This window comes from Malaclemys terrapin, chromosome 3 (assembly GCF_027887155.1).
Source record: "Malaclemys terrapin pileata isolate rMalTer1 chromosome 3, rMalTer1.hap1, whole genome shotgun sequence".
Lineage (NCBI taxonomy): Eukaryota > Metazoa > Chordata > Testudines > Emydidae > Malaclemys > Malaclemys terrapin.
The window spans coordinates 634,621-644,323 of NC_071507.1; the positions used below are offsets into that span (position 1 = coordinate 634,621).

A 9,703-nucleotide genomic window follows, 5' to 3' on the forward strand; every position below is an offset into this window, starting at 1 on the left:
CCCTGAGAGTTAGAGTGGTTTTCCTAATATCTCACCTAAACCTCCCTTGGTGCAGGTCTGGCCTTCTGCAGTAGCACAGTACACATTCACCTTGATCAATCAGTCCCTCAGCCCTCACAGAGAGCACGCTGATCATTTGTGTTGCTCTAGCCAGTCCTTCAGCCACCCGCTGGCCAGGCTGTCAGTGGCACCAGACACCCAATCGGCATAGCGCACTGCAGCCTAGAACCCCAGAACAATCCACCAACCTCAGTTGCCCAAGTAGCTGGGATTACAGGTACGTGCCGCCACACCCAACGGTACACTCAGTTTGTGTGGAAAAACTTAAATATATACTCTAAAGCATGACAAGTCTGCTCTGTTCTATGTGATCCAAACTATAATAGGGGAATATACAGAGGATGGGAAAATTTCTCTAAAACAAATAAACATCAGGTACTTTACTTTTATTTAAAGGAAGGCCACCATGACAGCCACACACGCTTAGCACACACTGGGAATACACTTGGCACTAAACAGAACAGACGGCAAACAGCTCATACTGTCATCTATGCATTGCATCTCTTTTGGAATGCCAAGTGCCTCATTTACATCTAGATGTTACACATTGCAAATCTGAGCTCTCCTACTTTGTTATTCTTTTGGGAAAACTGGCTGTGTTCAATTAAGTAGTTCCAACCCCCTCCCCTCATCTCCCCAGCTTTTAGGACTGTTGCACTTCAGCTAAAGTTAAGACAACTCGAAAAGGGCTGCCTAGCTCATCTGTGCAGGAGACAGCACTTTCTTGGAGGCTGTGGAACCAACTTCCCCAAGAACTAAGCACCATCACTAACCTCACCCGCCTCTGTTCCACATGCCAGGAGTATTTCTTTACCTCTGTCTCTAACATAAACACAGAGCAGCATGGATATTAAATAAAATCCCCTAACCTTCCATTGCACACACTTGTCCCTGGGGAAAGGAAAAATGCACCACATGTGATGGGTGTTAGTCATATCACTTAATGCATGTTTGGAAAGTGCTCAGCTAACATGGTGATGGGGGCAATATAAGAACCTATGTAGAACAGGAAAAAATCCAAAACCTGGACAGAGGATGTACAAAGATCTCAGCTGAGGAATGGATTTGTCCATAGAGATCTATCTGAATCTGTGCAAACTATTCTCTGGCTTTTGAAAGGAAAACGAGAACGTTTTCAAACTCTTTATCCAGGATTTAGGCTATAAATATTTTATTCATCTGAAGGGTAAGGGGAAGAATTGGGATTGCTTTAAACCAGCCTCAGTTTGTCAAATTCTCTTGCAACGGTTTCATGCTGTTGTGTGTTTGTTTAAAGGATGCAGTCGCCTAGGCTGCCATGATGTCATCATGCTCAGGCTAGTTCTCTGTCCTGCGTTATGCAGGAGGTCAGACTAGAGGATCACAATGGTCCCATCTGCCCTGGAAGCTGTGAATCCTGTATCTCCCCCATTCCACAGCAGACTGTGCAGTTTGCATGAACAAAGGGACCAGCTCCATATGGCTAATGTAAGCAAATCGTCACACGAGTTTAAACAATGGTTGAGATTTTCACAAGAGCCTCAGTGATTTAGGTGCACAAGTCCCATTGACAGCACTCCTAACTCACATAGGCACGTTGGAAAATCCCACCGGACACAGCTGAGCTGAGGCGTTCCAGCCATGCAGGCCAAGATTTTCAAGAGAGACAAACGATATTTGGTGCTCCACTTACGTGGGGCTGGACCAGGGCTGGATTAACCTTTTGTGGGCCTGGCTCCAAACATATCTGTGGGCCCCCTGGAGGCAATGGTGCATGACGCAGGGAAGGTCAGTCCCCAGAGCGAGGGGCCAGCCAGAGTCCATGAGGCATGGCATGGCAGGGTCGGCCCCGCTCCGCCCAGCCCAGTGCAGGGCACCATTTACAAACCAGCAGTTATCAGACACACACTGGCCTGCCCGGCCCTGTGCTGCCAGCGTGCCTCTTCCCCTCGGGGGCAGGCCCATGCCGTGCCACACAGCCCCCCCACCCAACACGAACACCCCCCAACTCCCTATGGCAAGAGCCCATCTGGACCTGCTATACCCAGTGCCCTCCCTCCGGCCTCCTCCACAAATGCACAGCACCCTGCACAACACCACCCCTGCCCAGCACCCCCCTGCCCACAGCCCCACCACAACTGCCCAGCACCCCCCACAGAACCCCCACTCCCTAGTGCCCCAACACACACACCTTCCCTGCCCCCTCACAGCCCAGCACCCCCCCAGACGCCCCACAGACCCACTCCCCCACGCCCTGCCTCCTGGCCGCACTCACCGGCCCTGCTGGGAGATGACGGTGTCTGCTGGGCTGAGCCGGCAGTGCAGCCAGGGCCGGTCCTGGGCCTGGAATTCCTCTGTCCCTTCAGGAGCGGCACGATCAGCCAGGCCAGGGCCTGCCCCGGCCGAGCTCCCGCAGGCCCCGCTTGCCTGGAGGGGCCCAGCCAAGCCCCCGCACTGTCCCTCCTCCCCCCAAACTGACCGAGCCTGGCCAGGCTTCTGCACCATCCCAGGTGGCTCAGCTCTGGGGAGACAGGCGGGGCCCCACGGGGGGTGGGAAGCAGAGACTGCCCGGAGCCGGAGGTGCACTGGGCTCTGGCCAGGAGGCAGAGAGGTGCCGACGGGTGGGGCCAGGGGACGGAGAGGAGCCGACGGGTGGGGCCAGGGGACGGAGAGGAGCCGACGGGTGGGGCCAGGGGGCGGAGAGGAGCCGACGGGTGGGGCCAGGGGGCGGAGAGGTGCCGACGGGTGGGGCCAGGGGGCGGAGAGAAGCCCTTGGCCAGACCGAGAGGAGCAAGTGATGGGCAGGGAGGAGCCAGCGGGGTCTTGGGGCGCAGGGCAAGCGGAGCAGGCCGGGGCCTCTTCTCAGCATGGGCCTACTCCATGGCGCCACTAGCAACCTGGGACTGGGCTGGAGTGTCAGTGCTGAGCCCCCGCCTGTGAAAATCAGGCCCTGTGGTGGGGGGCCCACCCCCTCCCCCAAATGCTGATGGGGTTGAGGTGGCTAGATGGGCCAATTAACCACACAGGCTGCACCAGAGGGGAGCCAGGGCTCAGTAATGTTTAATTAAGGGTGACGCTCACCTGGGCAGGCAAGGGGGGGGCTTCTATAATACTAAGGAGCTGAGAACAGAAGTGGGTAGCAGGAGGAAGTAGGCCGCAGTCACTTCCGGAGAGGCGGGAGGTGTGCTGGAGGTTCCCGGCTCTGGCAAGAAGCCAAAGGGGAAGGAGCTCTGGGGAGTGGAGGAAGCTCGGATATGCTGGCAGATGGAAGGAGGGTAGGACAGAGCCCAGGCAGGTAGTAACAAGGTCTGGGCGTAAGTAGAGCCCAGTTGTGGAGCACAGGGTCCCGGGGCTGGAAACCGGAGAAGACGGTAGGCCGGGTGCCTCTGCCAGCCGCCTCTGCCAGCCGCTGGGGAAATGGCACAGCTTTGGACGTAGGCTGGGGGGCTGCTGGACTGGCAGAGGGACAGCTTGTCCTGAGAGACACTGATAGAGAGCCAAGCCCCAAAGAGCGAGCAGCCAAGCTACAACGAAGACGAGGACCCTGGAGGGTGAGGCTGAGACGACAGGCTGGGCGACCGCAGCCAGGGGTGTCTGACCAACAATGACCTAATCTCCAGATGAGCCATGAGGCGCGCGCCAACGGTGAGTAGTGAACCCCGCTACCCTTTAAGGCGTCTCAGCCAAACCCTGCGGCACCTAAAATCATGAGTCGGATCCTGGCTACTAGGCCTTAGTGGACTTTTCTGTTGCTATTTCTATTACGTTAGGGTCTGGTGCTGCCAGCGGAGCTCTCGGCAGCTTTCTTCCAGCGCTGTGCACACACACTAGGAGGAGACAGTCCCCACTCCAGAGAGCTGACAAACTCAACGGGCAGATAGGAGGGTGGTGGGGAAAGAGACCAAGATGGGGAAGTGATTTGCCCAAGGTCACTCAGCATGTCAGTGTCAGAGCTAAGTTCTCCTGACTCCAGTCTGGTGTTCTATCCACTAGGCTGCACTGCCTCGTGGTGCACTTAACTAGCACTCACTGGCACAGGCAGCCTTCCCAAGCCACCCTCGAGACCTCAGTAGGGTGCCCAGATAGCAAGTGTGAAAAATTGGGATGGGGGTGGAGGGGTAATAGGAGCCTATATAAGAAAAAGCCCCAAATATCGGGACTGTCCCTATAAAATTGGGACATCTGGTCACCCTAGAGTTCAGCCACCACCGGCGTCTATGAAATTGTTTGTGTGCTATTTCACGACCTCCTGCTATGGACCCGCTGACAGGCTGTGCAGTGAAAGCATGCTAAGCTCTGGTTGAAGCTGGGCAAAGCTGCTGTTGTTTTTTCTCCCACCTATCTTGATTTCTGTGCGGTGCTCCCCTGGAGCAGGATTTGAACCCACTGTAGCAAAGGTGAGCTTAGACCTAAGTTGGGGATTGGAACTGCACTCTCTGCCCAGGGGTTTCCGAGCCTTCCCGGGGCTTACAAGGGACTGACAAAGGCTTAGAGAGGCTTGTTTGCCTTCTGTGTAATGTGTGTCCTGCGGGAATGAGGTTCATTACAACACAATGGTACAGCCCAACACTCAACTGCAAACACGGTGTGACTTTCCATCTAGCTCAGACAGAAATCATGGGCTTGCTGCAAGAACCAGTGGCCTGCACTACTTGGGTAGGGGGACTCGGTGCTCACAGCAATCCTTTCTGGCCCGGAAATCTATGGAAGAGAATAGTTTTGCTCACCATTTCAGGATCCAGGAGAAAAAATTCTCAGGATCCAAATTATTTTGTGCAAATCTCTGCTGGTTCAATTTCACTTTTCAGAGCCAATGCCAGCAGAGTCTGGCATGAGTTTGGGTTTCCAACTAGACGTTTAAGACCTTTAGTCTCATAATTTAGCAGGATCACAGATACATCTTCGTTTTCCTCTCTGTGTGTCTATCTGTGTCTTTATCTATAGTTATAAAAACTGTAGAACAGTTAAGATTGCTACTAGACACAAAACAAGGAGATGAAAAATTAAGCCACCGAACAGTACCTATGTAGTACTCCTTTCCCAAGCACACCCCTTTCCAAACAATTTCCTCCCAGTGCTTAGTTGTGGATCTTTAGCGTAGTGCTTTGTTGTGTTGCAATGGGGCAGTTTGCTAAAGGGAGCAATAGAAGATTCATATTCCTAGAGGACCAGGGAAAGGATTTTATCCATCAGCAGCTGCACGTAAAACCTTCTGTTAAAGGATAAAATCTGGCAGAAAAGTGTAGGCACTGACTGAAAGTGTTTTAAGTGTACAATGGAGAATAAACATCAATTTTCGGTGAATAATAGCTAAAAATGATCCTCAATCCAAATATATCTATTTTAAAAAAATTACCCATTGCTATAAATCTCCTCAAGATTAATCTCTCCACCAACTCGTCTATAAATGTTTTTTAAAAAACATCAGTGAACAAAAAAGTGTTGGACTACCACGGTCACATTTCATCCACAACCCAATTTCAAACACTTCCTATTAAACGTGAAAAGAAACAAACAAAAAACAGCACAGAACAGTCAGAAGGAAGGAAAATCTAGACTATGTGAAATTTCACATTGAAAGGTCAGTGAAATGTAGTGAAAAAACAGGAATTTATGCCCCATATTAAGCCCTTTTCAGAACACAATTTTAACTATGGAGTCACAAATAAATGTCCATTTTATATATAATATATATATATTAGTGCAGGTGAGGAGGATTAAATAAATTCAAGGAAAAATAACAATTCTGTTTGTGAACAAAAATATTCAAGACATTAGGGTGTAATGATCAATATTTTCCCTCATCTCTCAGTGCAACCTTGGAAGTATATTGTTTTCAGTAATGTTTATGATATTATTTTTCAGTTCTTTCCATATAATTTTACTTAAGATGACTTATTGTTTTTCCAATCTATTGGCCACCTGAAAAATGAAAACGCTTCTTTACTTATTTGTAGCAGGAGTCTGAATATCTCATTATAACACCTAAACTGACCCAGAAACCCTGTTTTTTAGCCTTGTGACAATAACATGATTTAATCATAGGATGCAAAATAAACAAGATTTTAGACTAAGGATGCAAAACCCTTTTACATCCAGTTTAATCAAATGCTTTCTCTCTATAGAACACATTAATTGATGACCAAGGTACATATCTGCTTTTTGGCAATGCACAGGCTATTCTACTAATGTAATTTAATGTTAAATAGATATGGTTTAAAGGAAAACCATTTCTACAGAGCTTTATGCTCCTGAAATATTCACTCCAAGAGAGAGGTTAACACAATAATGGATCCAGCTGTTTTTTGGGGGGTTGACTTTCATGGTTAAAACCATATGAAAATCTTTGCACAGGATGTAATCAACCTCCTATTTACAGAGAAACATTGAGAAATTGCCTTTGAGTGCCAAGAAATACAAGTCGTTTACAAACCAGTTCTTCCTAATGTCCACTCAGCTCAACCCACACCATTAAATGAGATGCATTTCTCAAAATGAAAGTAGGACATTCAAAAGCACAGAAAAAAACGCACACTATTTTTATATATTTGATACATAGATACAGAAAAGAGGCAGACACTCAAAAATAACAGCATGCTCTCAAGGCCCTATCATGCTGAAGGTTTAACATCAGTCAATTCATAAAGCCCAAATAGCAGATGATCAGTGATAAAATGCTAATTTTGCAACATTTCTCTTTCGGTCAGTCAAAGTTTGTTTCTCTAGCTGCAATCCTGTTCAACTCAGTACCTCTCCTTCAGAGATCCCAACCAAAATCTCTCTTCAGACACCCCATAGCCCCAGGTGCACGGCTTTCCTTAGGAGATCAGGGAAACCCAAAGTCCAAGCTATATATTCACAGAAAACACTTGCATTGCTTTTCACTTACCGCTGTCAAGTCTCAGTAGCTGTGTGTAAGGCTGAATGGAAAAAGGACCTTGTACGATAGCTTCTCTAAATTTACCCGAAAGAAAGGAGCTTGTCCTTTAAGTGTCTCTAAACATGGTTTGCATAGCTGGATCTCAGCTTATCTGTGCTTTTCTGCTTTTGCTTCCATACATGGATCTGTTCCCAACAGTAACTCCAAGCTGTCGAAAAGAAGCTATCTGGCAGCTTTCAGCTTCATCCAACACAAATGATGATTTAAAAAAAAAAAAAAATCCTTTCAGCCTGATATTTTTACACCCCCGACCCCCTGCCACAATGTCTTTTTCAAATTAACTTGAAGATTACATATTTCCTTTTCAGTGCATGCTGAACAAATCATTGCAGACTAGTATATGCAACCATAAAAAATTGATGCTTAGGTTTATATTTTACTTAAAATGGCTTCAGTCTCATGCAAATCTTGACTGTTTGCCCACAACTTCTCAAAATATTTGCACAGTAATTGTTAGGATGGGGTAAATACAAATTACAAAGACACTTATTTTTTAATTTAAGGGTTCACATCTCTTTATTTCCAAGGTATACTTTTTACTTTCCTTATAGGTCAGGGGTTTGTATGTTTGTGCCTTGGAAGGATTTCAACCTAATATATATCCTGTCTGTTGCAGCAGAATGTTAAGAGTCACATATTTGAGGAGAGACAGAGAGAGAATGCACAGGAGAAATGTGACAGACAGCTCCCAGATTAGTAACAGTAGCAGCAGTTAGTGTTCCACTTGATACTACAGTAGCCACATTGGGACATGTAAATGCCTCAAACCTTGAAGAATGGAAACCACAGTTTAGGAAAGTCCCAGCGCATTTGTCTATAAATAAAGGAGGGAAGGAGGGAATCCTCCTCTTTAGCCACCCCTTGTCGGCTCACATTGGGAGGGGTTGACCCAGCCCTATGTCAATATGATGTTCTCGTTGCAGAGCTCAACATCCAGTGCTGGGAAGTGAGAAAGCTAAGGTAGAGCGTATACCCTTAAGTCTGCCCCTCTGCTGCTGGGCATGCCCTGAGCATTCAGAAGTGAACTCTAAGCAAAGCAATGGGTGCAGTGCCAAGACTGGGTTGGCTGTGTAAAGATTTGGTTATATCTGTACTGTACTGTCCGGATCGCTATCTATACTAGGGCACAATCCTGCAAGGTGCTGAGCACTCTGGCCTGAACCAGCAAAGCACTTAGACACATGCTTAATGTGTAGTCCTATGGAGGTGAAGGGGACAAAGTTAAGCAGGCATGTAAGTGCTTTGCTGGTTCAGGCCAGGGTGCTCAGCTCCATGCAGGACTGAAGTTTGCTTTGCTTCTAGGGCCATACATGACCCCCATCACTTATGTATTTTGTCACCTCACAGTCTTGAATGTATTTATCTTCACAGCAATGCAAGGTTGGATCATCCTTCCATCCTACCTACTTCGATACTGTGGCCCACACCCACACCCCCTGGGGACCGATCCACCATCAGCCATCCAGGTTCTCCGTTAAAGGGGAGGAGTATACCGGGACATGTTAAAGGGTGGAGCATCCTCCAACCTGCCTCTCTGGAAGTTCCAGTTTGCAGAGCCCTGTAAGAAAGTGCCTGCGGTTCCCCAGTGCACACGGGGAGGAGAAAGGTGCCAGGGCTCACATTTCTCATACTGTTAAAAGCAAGTCTCTGTCAGGTTGGGCTCTCCTGCTTTGAAGAGCATGTGGTCGAAGAAGAGACAGTAAGGGGAAGAGGAAAGGAAGTGGGGGAGACAGATCCAGTCCAGCAAATGCAATATTTGTATCCATGTTCACTTGCAATTTAAAATACATACTAGACATAGAGACAGTGAGAACCAGCCTCTCACTCAAGCCACTATTAACTGTCCGGTGCTTTGTGCCCTGCACAGGGGTCCGAGAGATGTGGAGGAGGAGAGGGTAGTGGTCTAAGCCAGTGGTTCTCAACCCATGACCCAATCAGCACACAGCTGCGACCCACGTGACAGCCGCAGGGCCAAACAGACAGTATATATATTGTGTGGATGTGTCCCATGTAACACACAGAGAGCAGCATATGCAGCCGACAATGGTAGGTAGGTTCAGAATTGCTTGTCTACGCTAAGGGATCCATTCGAGCAGGAGGCAGGCAGAAGGAGCAGTACAATGCATAGAGACGTTCATTTGTGAAGCTGGCACTGACGCTGTAGGCGGAGCGGGAGGGACCAGCAGTGACCCGGGAAGAGACAAGAGCAGGTGAAATGAGGGCACTTATTTAGATGCCTAAAGGTGAATGTAGGTGTCCAACTTTAGGTCCCTTGTGGTCTCTCTGATTAGCAGGGAGGGAGAAGAAATGATGTGGTGGTGGTGGTGGTGGTTGTTTTTTTAACTCAAGCTCTTTCACACTCCTAGTTCTTTGTTTGTTCTAATCCGCTGTTGAACTGAAACACTTGGCAGAGGAGACCTCTCTGCTAGGGATTCAATGCCCCAACTCTGCCATTAAGGTCTAGGCAAGCTCCCCATCTGTGTGTCTGAGATCCCCTAAGGGTGGGGCCAGGACAGACCAGGCCGCATGGTGACAAGACACTGCCATATCCTGCCTCAGCATAGAGGGATGGACTGGACCTCCCCACGTCCCTCCCAGCCCTGACACTCTAGGGTTCCATGCTGTGCAGTGTTGTTAACGCTCCCCCATGTTCTCACAGGGACAGCTTCCCTCCCATGAGCAACAGAGACAGGACAGTTCCTCTGCTTCTCCCCTCTCCCCTCT

General features: G+C 48.6%; 1 protein-coding gene across 8 annotated transcripts in view; it reads right to left on the minus strand.

Annotated features, from left to right (window-relative positions):
• SLC8A1 (solute carrier family 8 member A1) overlaps window positions 1-7,032 on the minus strand; it is a 333,147-nt gene extending 326,115 nt beyond the window's left edge. For all 8 annotated transcript variants that reach the window (XM_054022274.1, XM_054022271.1, XM_054022270.1 and 5 more), the window contains exon 1: window positions 6,929-7,032. The gene's annotated coding sequence lies outside the window, so the exon portion shown is untranslated. The remainder of the gene's footprint in view (window positions 1-6,928) is intronic.
• Window positions 7,033-9,703: the final 2,671 nt, after the last annotated feature.